Source organism: Lycorma delicatula, chromosome 1 (assembly GCF_047948215.1).
Source record: "Lycorma delicatula isolate Av1 chromosome 1, ASM4794821v1, whole genome shotgun sequence".
Classification (NCBI taxonomy): Eukaryota; Metazoa; Arthropoda; class Insecta; order Hemiptera; family Fulgoridae; genus Lycorma; species Lycorma delicatula.
In genome coordinates, this window is record NC_134455.1 from 228,414,800 (window position 1) to 228,437,182 (window position 22,383).

Consider the following 22,383-nt stretch of genomic DNA (forward strand, 5'->3'; position numbering starts at 1 on the left):
AAATATAATTGCCCCACGCTTTTCTATCCGCCACTGGACTGAATTTTACTCCAAGATATTAAAAAATACTACTTTCTTTTCAAGGATCTTAGAACGACAATGACTTATTTCTTACCAAAATATAAATCTTCATTAGCAGATAACTGAAAGTGCAGACAAATTTCTTGTTTTCTTACAATTTATAAGATCGTTACGACTGTCTAGTGTATTAGAATTATGAATATCATGAGAACAATTAAGTGTTGGCGATGGTTCAAAACTGATAACGTCAAGGTAAGAAGCAACGCGTTGTCGATAAAATCATCTCTGGATTGGCAAAAAGAGAAGTAGCTTGTATACAGAAGTAATATCCTTAGAAGCACTAAGTTTGCTTAAATTATTAGATTATAGCCTTTCCTGAATCCCTGGATAGATCGTATCGTTGGCTGGTGTAGATGCTCCGATTATGCAACATTGACTGTTTAATTATTAACTTCTTGTTTTACACTATGAAAAACCGTGGCATACATACATTTCAAAGAATCATTTAGAAAGCACATTTTGTTTACAACTGTGAGTGAGGTACGTTAATTGATACAGGAGGGCTTAGCACTTACAGTGGTATGTATCAGGGTGAACTACTCAATGTACTTTAGTTTGGCCTGTCATTGAATCCACTTTTCTTACTTTGTAGAGACAGACATTAAAGATTACTTTTATGTTAGCACAACTTCTCCCACAGCATATATTTATGAACGACATTAAATTATCTTCTGGAACTGAAAAGAACTGAAGACAATGATCTATTTGGATTAAGTATGGATATACGTATGGAGTTTGTGATGGATAAGTGTCGGATCAATCCCTTTAGATAAGACTAATGATATCTGTTGGCTTACTGAATCCTTACTTTAAACGGCACTTTTATCCAAAATGGATGACTATAGTGCATCTATAAAGATACCGTGAAATTTTTAGATATCGTAAGTTTCTATTAGCTTATATTAAAAGTGGAGGAATGAAGGTGACGCTTATACTTGCTCTCAGGAAGTGTGTAACGAGTAACGAAGTGTTCAACTTGCTGCTAGCAGTTGAAAGAGTTAAAAAAAATGGACTATATATTTACGAAGCCAATCATTACCTACAGCTTCATTATTGAAAAGAGGATAAAGATTGGCCTAAATAGACTAAACAGATTGATGGGATTAATTTTTACAAATAATCTTGTGTGTTATCCAAAGTTCTGTAGAAAATGCTGTAGAAACGAGGTGATTGCAAGGCAACTGCTCCGTCTCCTTGAGTACTTCAAGACAAGTGTTATGTCTAGCCTTCTTCATAAAAAAAAAATGGTGGGGATGAGTGGTCGTTTAACTACGCTCCAATATTTCAATGCGTAATTCCATTCCATCAGAAGTGTTCTAGAGATAAAGAGAAACATAAATCCAAAGAAAATATATTCCTTCTTTGGTGACTTTTTTTAATGGACGTTTTAGTGGACCATTTAGCTCCTATCCTTCCGTCGAATAGCAAAAATGCAGCACACACATTGTGGATAGTGTTATAGAATAATTTTCATAAAAATAATATAGCCTTAACTTCAAACAGATTGCCCGTTTTAACCAAACCCTGTTTCGTAAATGATAAACTAAATCTTGAAACAAATTATGAATAAACATTGAAATATTACTCAGTTCAACCGTTGAAACTCCAATAAATGTTACTCATGTGGATAAAATGTTGTCACTTAATCTGATTTTAATAAATAAGCACTCGTAATTATAATCTGAGGAAAACAGAAAAACTTCATACACTTTTAAAATGAATAATATTATACTCCTCTTTCAGTAATCATTGCTTTGCAAAACCTGTACAGTAGTAAAAGCAGCAGCGGTGGTAGGTAGTGATGGTGATGTTCCTCTTTCACTAATCATTGCACTGCAAAACCTATACAGAAGTAGCGGCAGCGGTAGCAGCAGCACCTGTAGTAGTAGTAATATCGAACAGAACTTATACTTTTGTTTAGTTCTGTCCCCAACAATTTACTGTAAGTAATTTCTTTGACCTTTAGGTTTCTAGGTTTTGAAGTGATTAAATATATAGGCTGTTTATCCCATTATTTTACAACAGAATTTTAAAAGATGCAAACATTTCATTTCAAGTATTTTTTCGTGGTAATTTTTTAACAGAATCGAATGAAATGAAATGGTGGAATATTGTGGTTACCACAAGTGAGTGTCTCAAGTAAATAATAGTTAAGGAAAACGTATTACTGTGGTACTGAAACGTTCAAACCAATCGATGGTTTACTAACAGCTATATATAACTCTAATCTATTCATATATCAATTATTATACTAGGCAGGTTTCTTTGATGGTCCTTTTATTTAAGTACTTATATAGTTTAACGAACCAGTATAACGGATTTCTTCTAATTAAGAAGAAAGAATGAGAAAATAAAAACGAAAAGAAGAATCCAGAAGGACCTAAAAAGAACTCTTTTCTCAGATTAACAGGTCCGTTTAACAATCTTTTCTTTCTAATACAGACAACGGAACCTTTAAAAGCTCTTGTTCAACCAGAAGGGTTACTGGACCGCAAAAAGAATTTATGGAAGAACGTAAGGGCGCGGTCGATAAAAATTATTTCGCTTCAACAGTTAATGGATGAGGATGGTAGTAGTTCTGCAGGCCAGGGGATGTAAATACTGCCAGGAACCAGCGGAGAGGGTCAGAAGTTCTGTTCAGCGTAGTCGTAATAACAAGCGATGATAAGAGTAGTTTCATAAGCCCGATTTCGACGCAGTTGGGGTCACGAAGATATCAGAAAGCGTATGGTAACAACGAGTGAAGAGTACATCACGAGCTTTCTATTGTGTACAGTGGGTAATGTAGGAAGTTTTTCGGTGAGTTATTGGTAAAGAAAGTGGCAATATTGCCTTCATTCATAAAGCGTACGGTAGTTCTATTGTAGACAGTAAAAGTAATAATATTTACGGATATTTAATTGTATGAACTTTAGACTTTACAAGTGTTATCTTGTTTTTAATGCAATATGAGGTATTAGTATTAGCGGTCATTGTATTATTTTTAGTAAATTGGACTGTATTCTGGTTTTTATAATTTAACTGTCTTTAAACAAATCTTGTCCTTATTTGAATTACAATTTTGTATGTCATATAATTTCTTTTATTATTATAATTATTATATTGTAGTTGTTCTTGTGATTATTGTTATTATTACTATCGTGGTTGTTATTACTATTTTTATTTTTATTGTTTATTCTGCTTATACGTCTTTGCAATAATAAATTGTATTTGTAAGAAATTTTTAGATTGTTAGTTTCTGAATATTCTGGTTGAACTGCAAACAAGTAACAATATTTTTTCATAAGACTGTACTGGTGTAAGATAAAAGAAACCACAGGAAGTTTGACTTAATTATTTCGTATTACAAAATACGAAATAATAAACAATAATTTTTCGTATTACAAAATAATTAACCTATCAATATAATGCTGTAATTCTGTCAGCTGCCTACTCGAGAGTTTTCTTTTTTACTATTGCGATTTCAAAAAAAAGAAAAAGAACTGATGAACTAACCGCAATTTTACCTGTTTCTCTGTTACAGGTTTAGTAAAACTTATCTAACGTTAAGAGTAAGGTGAATTTATTTTACTGCTGATTGAAATCTAGGCTATGTGAGGCAATGGGTACCCCGAATCGATCTTACGATAAACATTTTATTACATTTTCTCTGTAAAGGGACAACTTAAGAAAGGAAAACTTTGAACAAGAACACTTTTAATCAATTTTGAACAATCAAAACCCTTAAAGCTTGCAACTTAAAAAAAAATTAAAACTCTTAAAACTTTTAACATTTTAAAACAGAATTTTAACATTTCGAAATTCTAGATAGAGTTAAGATCTAGATTTAAATAAATCAGTTTTTCTTCATTTACGCTGAAGTTCGTTCTAATAAATATTTCAAATAACAAACATTTTAAAGTTATAAAATTCTAGCAAATTGCGTGAAAAAATTTCTGAAATTATGATCGTGAGAAGAAGAAATTCCCAGTTTTCGGGAAACAGCTTTTTTCATTTTTCAAATCTGTTAGATGAGATTAACAAAATAGTAAAACGAGAAAATTTAAATTGATAAATGTAGAAACATGTATAATGTATAATGTTGTATAATATAGATTAATAAAATCTTCTTTTGAATAATTTTCCATTTTTTCTTCCTGTATAGAATAACACAAGTAATAAATTTAATGGAAGAAATATTCTTTAATAGAGTCCACGCAATATTTTGGAGAAACAGTATTTAATCAAACTGATCGTCTAACGACGTGATTGTGATGTGGTTAACTATATGATGATAACTGCACGTGTGAAACTATATAATGATAAAGGTCGTACCGTAATAATGTCCCCGGACCTCCATTAGTGGTAAATTTTAGAATGTAAAATAAATAAAACAGAAAATTTACAAACCGTAAGACTTTTCTTTAAATGTTTTATTAATTTTACAGTAAAATATTTTTCATCAGGTAAATAATTGAAAAAAAAAAAAATTTTAATAATAACAATTATAATAATTAATAACAATAATAAATGTATAAATTGGGCATAATTTACAAATTACTCATAAAATACGTATAATATTAACTTTAGTGAATTAAATTAGATAATATTAATTAAAACTATGATTTAAGGAGACAACATGAATTACGCACTGAAAATATAATAGTTTGTAGTACACGACTATGTAATAGCGGTGGCGACACTAGTGAAAAGTTATAGAACCCAATAGTGTTAAATCTTATTATATATAAAAAAATCATAAAATTCAATAACGAAATCTCGTTGAGTTTTAACTGAAAAATTATAAAATTTTTAGAGAACTCATGAGCCAGTATTAAGACATATCAATTTAACTTGAAAGATATTAATTTTTCCTACAGCTTATTTTGTCGGTTGAAGGAATCGTTTACTGAAAAAATTAATTGTGTAATCTATTAAGCCGAAATAAGTTTACTACCATACTATAAATGGAGCATAAACAAAGCAGCATTTAAAAGTTATTTTTAGTCCTGTATGCTTAATATGTTGCTCTTAGAAAAGAATCTTTGAAATGATTTTTAACATATATTTTTAAAATAAAGATTCATATGAAAATTATGAGAAATATTACTTTTAAATATGACGGTAAAACATTAAGAGAGCTTAAATAAAAGTTTTCATTTGTATACCACCTCATGTCCTGCCCCTACTGAAACACTTACCGGAACACAGAGAAAGTTTTAAACGCTGAGCACAGTAGCTGAGAGTATAGAAGAGGCCATTAAAGAACAAAACCTAACCAGACCCTTTGGGATGGCTTATTTAGCCGTATGCATTGAAACAAGTAATGCGGACATCTCCATACAAGTTGGTTTCCAGTTTCATTCAACGTCGTACGGGATTACTTTAAGAACAACATCGATGACACATCACATCGTATTACTTCTGGTTAAGTTACCGTAAAGTTATGCAACAGAAACAACCAATTAAATTCTATATAATTCTAATATACAAATATATATATATATATATATATATATATTTAAATTTTATTTTATTTTTATTAAAAGTATTTTGAAATTTTAAATAATAAAAATTCTTCGTACTAATGTAATTAGTAAAAAGCGATAATATTATTATAAATAACATCAATTGTAATTTAAATATGAAATTTTACGTGTACATATCACAATATCTTAATTTTTTTACATAAAACTAAAACTCTCGCCAAAATTATAAAGATTTATGGACATATTGTAGCACATAAATAGATATCTGTAATCCAGATTTAATTTAATTAATATATAATAATATAATCACTAATTAATTAATTAATTAATAATATTGTCTACAATGTATTATATTTGTCAATGTAATCTATGTCTAAATACATTAATTAATTGCTGGTGAAATTTCCTGCTAATCAAACAATCATTCTTTATTTAAACGTTATTAACACAGTTTTAATCCAGCTGTTTTTTTTTTCGCATTTTTCTGTATTATTATTGTTCGTCAATATGACCCATATAATATTTTTTTATGAAACTATTTGTCCAGTATAAAAAAGTAACTTTCTGGTTAAAATTATTTATAAGTAATATTATACAGCTCAGTAAATAACAATAATAATGTATTTATGAAATGTAATATCTAACTGGATAATGAAATCAATGACAAAAAATATAATTACATTTACTTGAGCAACTCTACTGATCTACCTTTTACAAATTTGAAGCACAATGTTTATAAAGTTATAGGCATTAAATAAGTGTTAAAATTAAAACACTAAATATTTAAATGTAATATATGAAAACATTAATTAAATGAAAAATAGGCTATAATATGAAAATTTCAATAGAAATTAACCAGTACATAACTACAATGGCAAAATTACAATAATATTTCTATTTGCAGTAAAGACGTTAATAAGTCACATGTTGCTTGCTTAAATACTTACTAAATTTAGAATAAATAGAGTTCATTTTATGATCATATTTTAAAGGAAAAAACTTGCACCATACGTGTTTTAGCCCTTCAACTTCCTCGTCAGAAGTTCCGTGGAGAGGCACAATTTTATCTCATCCTTGCGTTACATTCACAATGTTTAGTTATTTCAATATTCTAGCCACGTATTTTCTTGATTTAGTATATGGTGTAATAAGTGATTTTCCGTATTCTTGTAAATAAAATATTTTCTTAATGATTTTTATTCCAGTTTCGATTGACTGATGTCCAAAGAACACATGAATCGTATGCAGATATGTCAAATGTGTTGTAAAAAATTATCACTAGTTAATTTTGCATTTGCAATTGTTTATTGCTATGAGTTGGGCAAGTGTACCTACAGCACGTTCAGTAGCGTTATAATTAAAATGATTGGTGGTTTATCTCCACTCCAGTATGTAAGCTACTCACAATATAATACAATTTTTTTTTTGTTTTTTTGAATATAATTCACTACTGTTGTGTTATTAATAAAAAAAAATATGAGCTATGAAAGTCCTTACGTGATATTTACGCCGAAAATTCCTTCCTGTTTTTTCTTACGGTACCAAATATAGGTATTTTACATCTTAAAAGAAGCTACCCTAAATCGTATTATGTTAAAAAGTTATCTAATTTAACATTGTGTCCTCTGAGGTCACTAGTCAAATCCCATACAATCCTTGTTCCCTGATTTTTCTCTGGCTAGCCACCGGGGTTTTCCCGATATATACCTGCAGTTTGACCGCGTAAGAAATACTACTATCACATAATGTCCATATCTTTATAACATACTATGCAGATTTACTGGAATATATTGTTTGAAAGGGTAAGGGAAAATATTCAGTCCTACAAGGTTCATCTTCAGTCTCTTCACTGCAGATCTAGCTGTAAAGTGAATATCACATCATACTTTTAGAGAAAACAACCGTGACCAGTCATTTTTTAAATTTATTTAACTGTCTAGAAAGACCTTTTTCTTTTCTTTTTCTATTTAGCCTCCGGAACCACTTTAAGGTGTACTTTAGAGGATGAATGAGGATGACTTATAAATGAACTGTAGTCTTGTACAGTCTCAGTTCGACCATTCTGAGATGTGTGTTTAATTGAAACCCAACCACCAAAGTACACCGGTATCCGCAATCTTAGTATTCAAATTCGTAAAAAAGTAACTACCTTTAATAGGATTTAAAACTTAGAACTGTCGACTATGAAATCAGTTGATTTGCGATGACGAGTTCACCACTAGACCAACGTGGTGGGTTTGTCTATAAAGACCTGGACAACTTTTACAAATAAATATTAACTACACCTTTTTTCCGAAAAATAACATGTTACATAAATTCCACGCTGTTGTGAAATTACTCTTTATATTTACTAACATATCCAATGATTATCATTAGCATATACTTTAGAATTCAGGGCAACCAAAAGATATACAACGGTCTGAGATTTGTGTAACACCAGATGTTGCATTGAATATTATATGATTTTGTTCCCTGCATGATAGAGCTTGAAACTACTGCCTTCAAAACAAATGCTGATTTTTATCCACTCATCCCTTCTATAGTAGGGTAATATTTATTTATTCTCTTCGGCAAAATTAAACCGAAGTTACTGGCTTTTAATTTTTTTTTTTGTAATGAAAGATGAATTTGTAGTGTATTTAAAACAAAGTTTTGCTCGAAATCGAAAAGATCGTACCAACCCATCTTAACTTCTTAGTAATTACATGAGCAACAAATAATATAATGTGAAAGCATTAGTACTTTTAACTGAATTGACTGTAACCGGAAAAGAATAAAATACAATTGTAGCCTGCATCATCGGATGAAATGTACGTTTGCTATCGAAGAAGCTTAGAGGTGGCGGCTCATTTTGCGTCATGATAAAAGAGTAACAGTAACTAAACGTGTCAATTAATGAAATTTAACAGCGAAAATGGCTTTAATATAGAGAAAAATCTATATAAAAACCGGTATTACCGGTTATCATTATAGGTTTTTTACTGAAAAAAATATGGATCTTTCATAAGAAATTTAACTCGTACTGTAAATAACTCCCGTTTGTAGTTTTTGTGTTTTTTCACTCTTGTGTTTGAGTTTAGGCGGAAATTCACTCGACTCCTAAATGGAAACCTTGATAAAACGACGCTTCCATTATGTTTTGAATGATAATATTTAGTAAGATAAGTGAACAGCTGATTTATTTAAATTGGTTAAAAGAGCTTGTAAAACCAGTACGAAAGTATTATGTTGCCAAGCATCCGCTGTATGTACATTTTATTTTATTACAATATTGTAATTACTTTAATAAAAATCAATTTACTCTTTTGGAATTGTAAGACACAATAAATAAACTACCAAAATTTATTCCCTCCACATAAAATTATGTAGAGTAACTATTTAACAACTGAGAATCGTAATTCTCAGTTGTTAAATAGTTACGGACTACTGAAGAATAATAATCTTACTTCCGGAGTAAAATGGAGTCAAAAGATAATTTTCCCTAATTTTTCAACAGAAAAATAAGTACTGATATAAATTCTTAAGTTCTCGTAAAATAATTCAATTATTTTAATTTATTTAATCCCACATTTTATAAATTTTTTACAATATTTCCTTTGCTTCTCAAAGTATTGCGATAATACTTCAACTATAATTAGTTTAATTATTTACACTAACTAAAGAACAATTTATGGTATTTTTTATATAGATGAGCAGTTAAGAAGTGCAACAATTTGAGCAGTAATGTGAGAGGTTTTTCTCGGAATGTTGTTTGTTTTGTTGTAGAATTTAGTGGAAGGCAGCGTTGAGAATCATGTAATTGCGTGCGCGTTTCTAATTTTCCAGTTGAAGAGAGTTAGTTTCAATTTATATTTTTAAAAGGTTACGTAATAATCTTTCTTTTTCTGAATTTAAAGGAAAACAAATTAATAAACAAGTAGTATTTTCTTTCTGCATAATTACTTCCGTTCCTCAATTACCTCATTCGCCGTATACTTAGTGCATTTAAGGAATACAATTAAGTATATTTCTAATTTTTGTGGAAAAGGAAAAAGGTTATGTTTTTTCTTTACCATGTTAAAAATGGTGGTTTTTAAAATTATCTTCAGCATAATGTATTAAAGTATAAAAACTAACTTTAGTTTCAAAATTAAAACACTTTACAGATTATTTTTTATGTTAAAAAAATTAAATTATCTGACATTTGTAATAAAAAATTTTAAATGGTGATTAAAATTTAAATCAGTATTGAGAACTCTGTTTACAATTTTGTATATTTTATCAATATTTTATAAATAACTGTGAAGATGATATACGTCAATGAAGGAAAAGTTTTTTTTTTTTAATAAGCAGCTAACAAACAGAATTAACAGTAATTTAATTCAGAAATTACCGTTTAAAGTGATAACGTTAATAATATCTTTTTTAAATTATGATTCTTTATTTTTCATATATATAATATGTATTTACGATGGCTTGTAGTAGTAATTCCAATATATAAAAATCCAAATACTACTGTTAAAACAGTGGGAGTGAGTATAAAAATTCATACTAATTCCATAAAATCTAAAAAATTCGTTTACTTACGAAAAAAAGTTTTCGTAACTAAAAAAGTACTACTACTAGTTTTTTTAGAAATGCAATAACATACGATATTACCAATCTATACTCAATCTTGGGCTGGCCTCGTGTTAAGCGATAGGTGCAAGTATAAAAACTTATAGAAATTCCTTCTTAAACACAAGTCCATGCACAATAAAAAATATAAATGTTGATTTTTAACAAATATCGTAGAAATATTATTACGTTTATTTAAAATAAACGCAGTTACAAAAAGTTGGTAATCGATAGTCGACCTAGTAGTCTTGACGTTTTAATAAAAAAATGGAAGTGTTATGAAAGCTCATACTATTCACACATCAAACAATAAACGACAAACACGCAGTTTTAGGTTAGGTTAAAAAAGAAACTTAACCATTAAGATATTGATGACAATGAGGATGACCACGAGCGTGCTTCCGTGGAAGGGGGAAGGGTGAATACTGGTCGAGGAGGGGGTGATCTGTCCCTGCGGTTGACTTGTGTTGAGGATCCCAGGACTACTGGGAACCGTTGTCCTGATAGGGTAGATTCAAAATTGCAAACTACATAAGAATACAGAGTAGAATACGCTGTGGATCGAGGGTAGGAGTACACATACCTGCGCCCCATGTCAGTAGGTTGGCATATGATCCGTGTCTCCTTGATCGGTTAGCATATGACCTGGTGTCGAAACACCACTCGGAGCTATGTTATATCTTATTGTCAAGTCCGGTCCCGAATGGGGAGGAAAGGAGTTTTAGTCGGTAGGGGACGGGTCACATACGCCTTTACAACACGGAACCTGTAAGCGAGTCCGACACTACGTTCGTAACTGGGATTCCTCCGGCCACGATAAAAAAAAAGGTTAGGTTAAAGAAAATTTATGTAAATACAGTAAATAGAAAACATATACAAGTTTCAGAAGTTCAACTATAACGGAAAACAAATAAAAATGTGATAGAAAACGTTACATTTTTAAACAGAATAAATCTCTTTTTCAGAATGCCAAGAAAAATAACTAAAAATAAAATAGATTTTCTGGGAATTTCATTCTTTTCAATAATAGCTGATCAGCAAGTAAAGTTTGTGTTAAGTTAACTTTGTGCAGGATAATTTTTTTGCTTTAATGTGCTTTTAAAATTAACAAGTTAAGAATAGTCTAATGCTTGCTATAATACGTAATGTGACACAACACGAATTTTTAATTTATTTTTTATTTTAGATGAAAAGTTAAATCTGTGTAGGTTAAGTTTTAAATCCATTGAAGAAGAGGAAAAATACAATACCTATCACCCAAACATTAATATAATAAATTAAATCATAGTATCATAAGTATTTTCATCATAGTTTACTGTAAGATATAACGTAATGCAAAAATAGAGTTCATAAAATAGAAAGAAGATGCAGATATAAGAAATCTATATCCCCGAACAATATCAAACTTAAACCTTTTGAGTAATAACTGATGATGGAACAGAATATGACCGAGGAAGTAAAGAAGAGAATGAGAGGGGTAACGTGAAAAGAAAACAAGGTGAAACCTCGACCTGGAACCCACCGGGGTGGTCTAGTGGTGAACGCTTCTTCCCAAATCAGCTGATTTGGAAGTCGAGAGTTCCAGCGTTCAAGTCCTAGTAAAGTCAATTATTTTTACAAGGATTTGAATACTAGATCATGGATACCGGTGTTCTTTGGTAGTTGGGTTTCAATTAACCACACATCTCAAAATAGTCGAACTGAGACTCTACAAGACTACACTTCATTTACACTCATACTTATCATCCTCTGAAGTATTATCTGAAAGGTAATTACCGGAGGCTAAACAAGAAAAAGAAAGAAACCTTTCTTTTTGTTAAGTAATTACTTTTCAGGCAATACTTCAGAGGATGAATCAGGATGATATGAAGGAGTGTAAATGAAGTGTAGTCTTGTACAGTCTCAGTTCGACCATTCCTGAGATGTGTGGTTAATTGAAACCCAATCACCAAAGAACACCGGTATCCACAATCTGTAAGAAAAAATCAACTTAATAAGAACTAACATAACAACGCGATATGTTTACTTATATATTCAATAATTTCCTTTATTGTTATGGGAAATCATGAAATATTTAACACTGGTGTATCTGTCTCATAACTTGAAGTTAAATTATTTGCGCGTAAATGTTAGTATTATCATCGCTCCTCCCCTCTGGTTGCCGGCATAATCTTTCTGAGTTATTTCAATTTTTGGCTGAGAAATTTGATAATAGTAGTAACATAAGGATAATTTTTATATGGCAGCTAACTAATTTTTCTGTGGCAGTTAATTCTGTTTAAATCATCTTCCCTTTTGTTTCCTTGATGGTTTATTAAGAACCACATATTAGTGGTTCTTAAAGAAAAAAGAAGGTAAAAAGAAGGTTGCAGAACTAACTGTATCCCAAGATTTAAAAGATATGTAAAGTATATTATTTTTCCCAGGCCTGGTACTAATAACGCCGTTCGTAATAAAAAACCACCGCTTACAAGTAAGATTCAGCGACCAAATAACACTAATTCACTTGAAGAGGATATTCCTACTATGACTGAGTCTCTAAATTTAAATGTTTCTTAATTCAAACCTTAGGCTACATAAATGGATTGTAGTCGCTTTGAAACCTTTCGTCGTTCGTCTTAGAATTTAGCTTAATGTACAAACAAAACGATTTTGGTAATGTAAACTTTTTCTTTAAGGAATTATATTGAATAATACTAAAGATTCCTTCCTATTCAATTGTTTTATTGTTGCAACGTCGTCGGGACGCCCTTGGTTAACAGCGTTGCGGTAGATTTTAGAGCGAGGGTGGACAGTATGTGTTCATAGGTGATGAATGAAGACACCTTGTTAATTACTGAAGGATTGTTTAATTGTACGCCGTGTTGGCGGTTTAAAATAATTTTGTAACATTACACTTGTAACTTGCAACTTAACTTTAAAGATAGAAAACATAAGATAAATAAAAATTTAAGTAATGTTCATCCGAACAAGATTTGAGACAGTCCATCCCGAGGCGACCGCCTTGGGTCAGATATGAGAGCAGACTGGTATAAGACGCTACGTACAGTGCTTGAGGGAGCAGCTTTTGACGTAGAGTAGCGTGATGGTCTGGTGACCATAGTTTATGGGCACCTTAGCGACCGCTAGGTTTTAGCACCCGATGGCAAGAGGAGGTGAAAACGTAACAGTTATGAATATTTAAAACTCCCTGATTTTGTGCTTGATTTGTGTATATGGGTTCTAAATAAGAAAACTGTAAGAATAGTGGGCTCTTCTTTCCTGAATTTTGATTTATTGTACATGTATTTAAACAAACTTAGAGAAGTTAGTATCTTTACATAATTTTTTTATTCATAATTTTTGTTAACTTTGCTTTGTTTCTAATCTAATAGTTACAGAGATGTCGTTTTCCTCCTCCTTTTCTCTATCTCTGAAGCTTAATTTAAAATATAATATTCTCATTTTTTATATTTTTTTTCATAAGACTTGTAATATGTTTTTTTATTTTTTATTTACGATGATCTGTAGTCCATATCATTATACTGTTCATCTGAAGGTGCTACAAGACCTGCAAAGGCAGTAAAAAAAGAAAAATGTTTACTCCATTTACAGGTCTTTTAAATTCAATTATTTGAATGTGTTGTTAATGTAATTAATGAATCCCAATTAAATCAGTGACTTACATTACACCTGGAAAATGTTTTACAATAAAATGAACTTTGTAGAATTACAATTTTGTGTGAGAAAATTATTCGTTTGAATAAAACATAAATAAACGTGTATGTTGAGATAACAGATAGAGGGCTTGGTATTTCCCGTGTAAATAAGCTTAATATAGAGGTTTTCGATTAGTACACTACCAAATTAATTTTTCTCAGTCGAGATTTTTCAGTGCTTCAATATAAAAAAAATTTTAAACGATTCCTTCGTTTCATATGTAAAAAATAATATTAATAAAACAAAATTTTACTCTATGAGATCTTGAAAACATTATACAAATTTATTGATTTTTTTTCTTGTAGACGTTTGTTAGGGTTGTAGATTTGTAGTATTTGTAGTGGACGTTTCGTCAATGCGGGTTTGTCTACTGGAAAGTCTGTATGTAAAAGTAAAGATAGACTTCTGTATAACTGTAAAAAAGCTACGGTTGTAAGCAAATGAAATTACAAATTTTATAAAACTGATTCATTCGTTAATGCTTTTGTTTAAAAGAATATATGTATACACTTATAATTATCATAAGAAGATAAAAATGTAAACAGTAAATATTAATCACTTTGTAACGATATAATAAAATATAAAGCTTATTTTTATGTTGTTATCAGTTAATGAATTTCAGTTGTGAAAAACAGGATTGTACTAATTATTAAAAATAAAGCGTAGTAAATTTTAAATAAAAATTATATTATTAAAACAACAAAAGGGGAGAAGTAAGTAGGCTGAAAATATACAAATAGTCTCTTTTTCAATGACGTAATTGTCTAACTGGACAAAGATTATATATTACAATAATTGTAAAATGTAAAATGATGGATAATTTAGTATTACATAATTGTAAAATGTAAAATGATGGATAATTTAGTATTACATAATTGCTGTTAATCTGTTTCTCCACTTCCAGTTAAATAAGATATGATAAATATCCTCTTACCCTAAAAAAAGGATGTTGCAAAGGTTTGTTTCTTTAATATATGTGCTCACATTTTTACTTCCTTGTACGAAGTAAAGGAAGTAAAAAATTGTGATCGCAAAAAATTTCGGTTTCCAGATTTCAACGGAAACATCCATTATGACCATCCCTGAATCCACTTAGACTAGTTTCGGCATGACATCTTTACGCACATGAGTTTGCACGTACGTATGTATCTCGCATTGCTCAAAAATGATTAGCTATAAGATGTTAAAATATTGGATTTACGACTGTTATAACATGTATTTGTGCACCTCCTCTTGTGGTTGCAATCGATTGAACCAAAATCCAAGATACTCGGATTTTGGACTTTCTCTTAACTGCAGTAATAAACCTTCATTGAGAGCTTTTCAACGACATATGATACGTGGTACTTATTTTCATTGATTTCAGAGTTATAAGCAAATAAAATTAAAATTTTAATTAATGAATTATTTGGATCGTACATCGGTACGAATCCGATTTCATTTCCTTTTTTTTAACTTTTGTGTTTTTTTTTTTTTAATTTAAATATATTGATTTATTAATAATTATTAACCTCTGATTGTTAAAAAACAATGTTTACAATAAATAATGATTCAATAATAACAATAAAAATAAAAAAAAAACATGAAAAAAATCAGAAGTTATTAGTGAAATAAAATGTTATATACTTTTAAAAATGTGTATATGTAATTTAATAGCCGTAGAAGAAGGTAGAAGTATAAGGTAGAAGAATGTAGTGTCTACATCAAATTTTTATTTCAGCTACTATTAGCGCAAAGCGACCACGTGGTGCGCTGGGCGGCTGCGCGCAGTACACGAACGATTTATGCTTCTCGACCGATTCATTGGTTCGAACTATTTATACTTCTTTATGAGAACAATTTATCTAAAATTATATTTGTGTTTTGGTGGAAGAAAGGGAAAACAGTAGGGTTAGAGCTGCGTTAAAAAATCAGAACTCAAGAAACGATTAAAAATGTTGAGGATTATGAAGCTTTCGTTTTAAAAGTTTTTGATGTTGTTAGTACGCTAAATTCATAAAGTTATTTAGTTAAAACTGCCGAAACCATTTAGCAAAATCATCTGCAATGAAACATATGCCATGTACCTTTTTCTAGTAATATTTATATATATATATATGTTATAAATACATAACATATATATATATATCGCAGCATCTGTTTCCTAAATTACTGCAGACATGCCTGTAGAAGAGCTCTCGTGTAAAAGCAACTCTCCGCGGTTTCTGGCCACATGGAATTAACTATTGTCTCTAATAAATTGTTATTGAAAATGACTCTGTATATAATCCAGGATATATGTATATATATATATATATATATATATATATATATATATATAGAGAGAGAGAGAGAGAGAGAGAGAGAGAGTGATGATCTCTTTTATCTCATCAGAATATTTTAAATTCTTATATTGAAATATTTCAAAAAAATAAAATTCAAATTTTGGGAAATAATGAATAAAAATGAAGACAAAGAAATTTACATTGGAATATATTTTTAGTGAGTGAAAATAGCAATTAAATAAATTATTTCCTTTTTTATCGAGTATAAAAAATAGGAAATCTTAAAATGAGGGTCTACAGTATTTCTTTACTTTTGAAAAAATATTTTTTATATTTATTTTTTACGCTATTATAACCTATGATTAATTTTGCTTTTCGTTTCATATTTCTATTTTTATATGTATTTAAATGTGTAAGATGAGATGGAAAAATTATAAAAAGAAAAGTCGATATTACATTTTACGGGAACTGAACCCGAGATAACATGAACTAGTAACCATGTAATTTTTACGGATCATTAACAACTTTGTTTCCTTTTTAGAAAGAAGTTTCCAGTATATTGCAAAAAAAAATCAATATGAAACATTTAAATGTATTATTAACTAGAAAACAGTGCAATTTTATTTTTGTGTAAAAGTGTTACTAACATTTTAGGAGAATTGAATATTTACTTTTGCTGATAGTCATAAAAATATTTGAGATGCTGGATAAGTATAATATGATGTGAGAGAAGACAGCATCTGTTTCCGAAATTACTGCAGACATGGCCGTAGAAAAGCTCTCATGTAGAAACAACTCTCCGCGGTTTCTGGCCACATGGGAATAACTATTGTCTCTAACACATTGTTATTGAAGACGACTCTGTATATAATCCAGGATATATATATATATATATATATATATATATATATATATATATATAGACAGAGAGAGAGAGAGAGAGAGAAACAGTACTATCACTACCCTCTTTTCCCTAAAACATACATTAAATCACAATGTTTGTTCTGTATTTATCTCTCCTTCACAGTACTCAAATGTATATTTAATCGTTAATACGATGTTAATTGCGGATTATAATTGTTTTTAATATACTCTTTTTAATTTTACCCACATACCACAATCTTTGGACAATAGTAAACTATACTAAATGAAAATTGCACTTACGGTGTAAAATGCATAAATTCATCCAGAGAAAAAAGTTTATCTTTATAAAAACAAGTAGTTTAATGATACATCTGATATCAGTTTTAATTATATTTTTGTATAGAGTTTTAAAAGGAAAAAGGAAAGATTAGGTACTCGTATTTTGTGAAAGCGTATTATAAATTTATAAGAAAAAAATTTATTTTTCAAGAATTTAATGAAAGTAGATAACTATTATGGTAGGTTTATTTTATTATTTCTGCTCCGTAATTAAATTTTATTGAAAATATTCATATCGCAATTGGCTATAGGCATTTAATGCAAGGAAAAATGAGGAAGTGCCAGTAGAAAGTATGTTAAAAACACAGATTGTTGTACCAAAATTAATGGTGGACATAGACAGTTGAATTGACCAATTTGCTAATGGATAAGAATTACACAAATGCTTTTAATCACAATTATATCTTGTCATTTTGAAATTTACTACAGTAATTTAAGAAACAGAAAAATTATGTTATAAACAAAAGTTTTCAGTTTGTTCATAAAAACAATCGCCACATGTGACGAAGTTTGATTTTTGTGATGACTGCAACCATTATTGTGCTTCGTAGCACGTTTATTTGACGATTTTAATATTTAATTAAATGGACAATGAGTACGAACTAAGGCTGTATAGTAAATAAATTAGTTTTATACATTTAACAATTTCTGAGTGTTGGAGTTGTCTAATTTCTTATTTTATCAAGGCCTCTTTTAAAATCATTACAAAGTATTTCATTTGAAATATGATGGAGGCCGGTGGGGATTCTTAACCATTAAAATTGAAAGTGATTATTTCAATGACAGATGAGGTGCTCCTTTCCCTGATTTACATCCACAATGTCTGGTTTAATATAATTTTACATTTTAAAATCAGTTTTTTAAAGAAAGTTCGGAATGCAATGACTTATTGTCAACAAATCAAAACAATTAATTGAGTTCTACGTAAAATTGTTTCGTTTAATTCAACTTCGTTACTACGAAATAATTAATTTATCTAGATGCTTGCCCAAGTACTTAAATTACTCTGGGATATTTCTTTCAAATTTTAAACTGAAGAATTAACTTCGTTGATCTTAAATTTCCATTTCTGAGACCATGGTGCAATAATTTATGTGCATTTAGACCCTTTCAGAAATTCGACCCGGTGATGCATCTATTGTTATTATTGCCATATTATCTACAAAAGAAGCCTTTAATAAGCATTAATAATAAGCATTAATAATGCTTATTAAATAAGCACTGGAGATTTTTTCAATTACAGATTTTTTTTTAATAGCTTGTTTTATTTTTCTTAACTAATTGATTTTAAATGTTCTGATAACTCTAAAGACACTTCTAGATGAACTAAAATTTATTTTTTAAAGCCCTGATCACTGTGTTCTAATAATTGATATATATATTTCAGTATATAGGTGCTCTCTTAAAGTTTCAGTATAAAGTTTCCTCTTTTCCATCACAGTTCTAGTCCAGTTATCACCCGATTCGTAATGGTGGAACTCCATTTAAGGCCTTTTAAAAATTTTGTTTCTCTCTATAATAAATATTTAGTAACAAAGAATGATTCTCCCACAAATTCTCTTTGGGAGATCCCACATATTCCTTCTTCTTAATAAAGAATAATTCCTACTTCTTTCTCCCTTGAAAGAAGTAGGTCTAAAATAACAGTTTCTAAAATAACTGTTTTTCTTAATCACTGATTAAATAACTTTTAACCAGATAAATTTTTAGTAAAATTCTAAATTTTTTACAATCAACTCATTTGAGAAATTTATTTTTGGTAATAACCTTCTACAGGATTTTTATTTTCAGTGTCTGATGTTCTGATTTGAGCAAGTTTAAGCTTAAGTTTACTGTTTATTAACTCTCGAATAATATCTCAAATCACATTTTTATTATGTAACTTAATAGGCTCTTCGTTTTTATCAATCAAGAATTAATTTCCAATATTATAGAAGTCAATGAGCTGATGACTGATCAAGATAAAATATATTTAAAAAAACAAAATATTTTATGAAGCGTCATTCGCAAAAATACGTCGAATACTTCAGAGAGATAGGTTCTATTTGTTAACCCACTTCCAAAACTCTACACTGATTCAAATTACAATTGTTTGAAATTATAATTTCATGTTTTCTGATTCTTCATTCAAAATATTCCTCTAAAAGTCCTACTCAGAAGATACTTTCAGTCAGCCAGCTTCTGTTCTTTTCGAGAACTTCTCAATCAAGTCATATTTTTAGGAGGGCTAAAAATATTCTAAACATATTTTATCCCTACTGATAGTTTTAAATTCACTTCTTAACTGCTTGCTTTTTCTGCCTGCTTTGCTTTTCTGAAACAAAAAATGCTTTTGTTTCAGAAAATGTTGTTCGGTTTGAGAACATGATCATGATAAAATAAGACACTTTCACATTGAAATTTTCTACTTGAGTATGAAAGAGAGTGTGTAAGAGTCCACTTGAACTATTGAAAAATTTCACCAAACCCTAACAAGCACGAAGGCTATTTTCTACACAATGTTATGTTTAAATTAGATTTATTTAATTTGGTTACAAATTTGGCTATCCATTCACTAAAAATACATTATTCGTTTATACAAGACTAGAAACTAGTCTCAAATGTGGACTCAGATTAATAATTTTGCTGAAAACTCCTGACATGATCGGGTAATTTCTTTAAAAATTCAATTAAATGATAAAAAATTATTTTTAATAAATGATTTATACCAATGCCATCAAATTCATTTAACACGTACCAATTGTTTTTTATTGTTTTTTTAATATCTGTTTGATATAGAGGTAATAAAAAATATTTATTTCATACACTTTAAATCAAAAAATATTGTTTAAAGTGACTAAAAAAAAAATGCATAGATACTCAAAATGTCTTCCAGTATACTTAGCCTTATATGATTTCTTAAAACTATATTGATAAATAGATTAGAAATTCTTCAATTACGCTCAAATTTAGTAAAAATATAAACTTTGTTTTGATTTAGATAATTCGGAACCATGGAATAGCCCAAAACTTTTTTTTTTTTTTTTAAGACTCAATTACAATCTTTTTTGGTTAGGTAACGCTTTCCAAACACATTATCTCATTTTAGTGAGGTTAATAAAATTACACAGTACGTAATGTGAAAATAACAGTTTGAAACACCATATGAATCTCATTGAAAAACAAATATTAGATCAAAGGAAATAAATTAGTGAAAAAATATTTACAGGTAAAATTTTTAGGGTCAATCTTTAGATTTTTATCAAAAGGAACAAACATACCTGTTAACTAACATTTTCTAAATTTACGACTTGTTTAATCCTTGTTACCAGTTTATCAATCCATTTTAGAAACTATCTTCTAACATTGTAACGACTATTTCTGATACAGATCGGATATGCAAACGATAGTCTGTTCTTTTACCCCATCTGTAATCTTACCGACTTCTTACAATCAATATAATTATTGAAAAACCAGTTGAACAATAAAAAAAAACTTATCAAGTAATCATCAATCCATGAATGTGGTCGATTGATCACCGATCCAGTACGCCAAGCATGATGTATTTATTAAAAGATAAGTATTTATTATAGAACTTCTAATAATATTAATATGCCTTCATTATAGTAGTTCACTTATATCCATAAGTGGACTTAATAGTCCGCTTCATATTATTAAAAAAATGAGTCTAACTTTAAACCCGTCCTTATTTTTATAATACAATTCGTTCAGTAAATTTAACCAACACAATATAATTAAAAACGAAACTAAATAAAAGTTTTCATTCTCATCCACCCTTAAGGTAGCTAGAATAAATTATCATGTAAAATACATAAAAAGTTAGCCTGTTTTTGTACAATTTCAGTATTATTTTTATTGTTATATCTAACGTCAAAATTTTAAAATCGTTAAATTTTTTTTTAATTTTTAAAATTGTTACTCATTCTTTTCTGTGTAATATCTTTTTTTTCGAAAAATGATTGGTAACGGTAAATCATGGACTTCCGATATGTCAAAATCGAGTGTACTGACAAACCTTTAACAAATAGCTAATAGGAAATATTTTGTAAACATGTTTTATGTTTAACATTGCTTTTTACTACATTTATCAATCGTATTATATTTTAAATTCATCGGAACATATTTAACTTGACTATGCAAAATGAATGTGCGTGTAAACAATTGTATAAAAGTAAAATGCAATATTTATTTAAATGTCAGTTTTTATTTTCATAATATCATGACCTCAGTTTTTTCTAAACAAAATCTATATTGTTAGAGAATTGAGAAAAATTATTATTAAATATGAGTAAAAATATTTATGGGATTTGAATTTATTTTATATTTCAATTTCTTTTCTTTTTTTTAAACATTTTTCGAGTATTTTTATAGTATTCATATTGTCACAATAAAAGTGAAGGTGAGGTAGTTGTGCTATGTAAATGAACACGAATGAAACACGTAGTGGAACGAAGTGTAAGAGATATGTGAGAACAACTCTTCATTCGACTTATTTTGTATACAGTAAAAGAAAGGGGGCCTCTCAAGCAAAAGGAAAACTAATTAGGCCTTTAGAGAGAAGGGAATGAAGATACAGTGAAGCGTAGCCTTCTCATTCAAGACCAGAAAATGCCATGCTAGAATATTATGTCTTGTTCACCTCAAATAAAAATGGGCGTTCTCTTACTCAGAAATATATTGATTTTCTGTTTATGCTATAAACATCACCTTTATTCAAAAGCTGATGTTAATAGTGTTGGAAATATAATTCCGACAAGATAAAACTCGATATCGATTTTAAAGTATTTTAATTTCTTAACTTACAAATCCCTTTACTTCATGGAAAGTTGTATAATAATTAGAAATGACAAATACACAGTAAAAAGAAGAGTAAATAAGCGATCGTACACATACCAAAATTAAATACTATAGCATCGAAATAGGTATCCAATAAGTTAATTTTTTATCTCACCAATAAAAGTAAAGAAGTCAAAACTGATTACAGTAGAACCAACAACAGAGCTAAATTATCGCTATTAAAAAAAAAACGTGATTAAGTAAACTGGTTTACGATTCTTCAGTCCAGTAAGAAT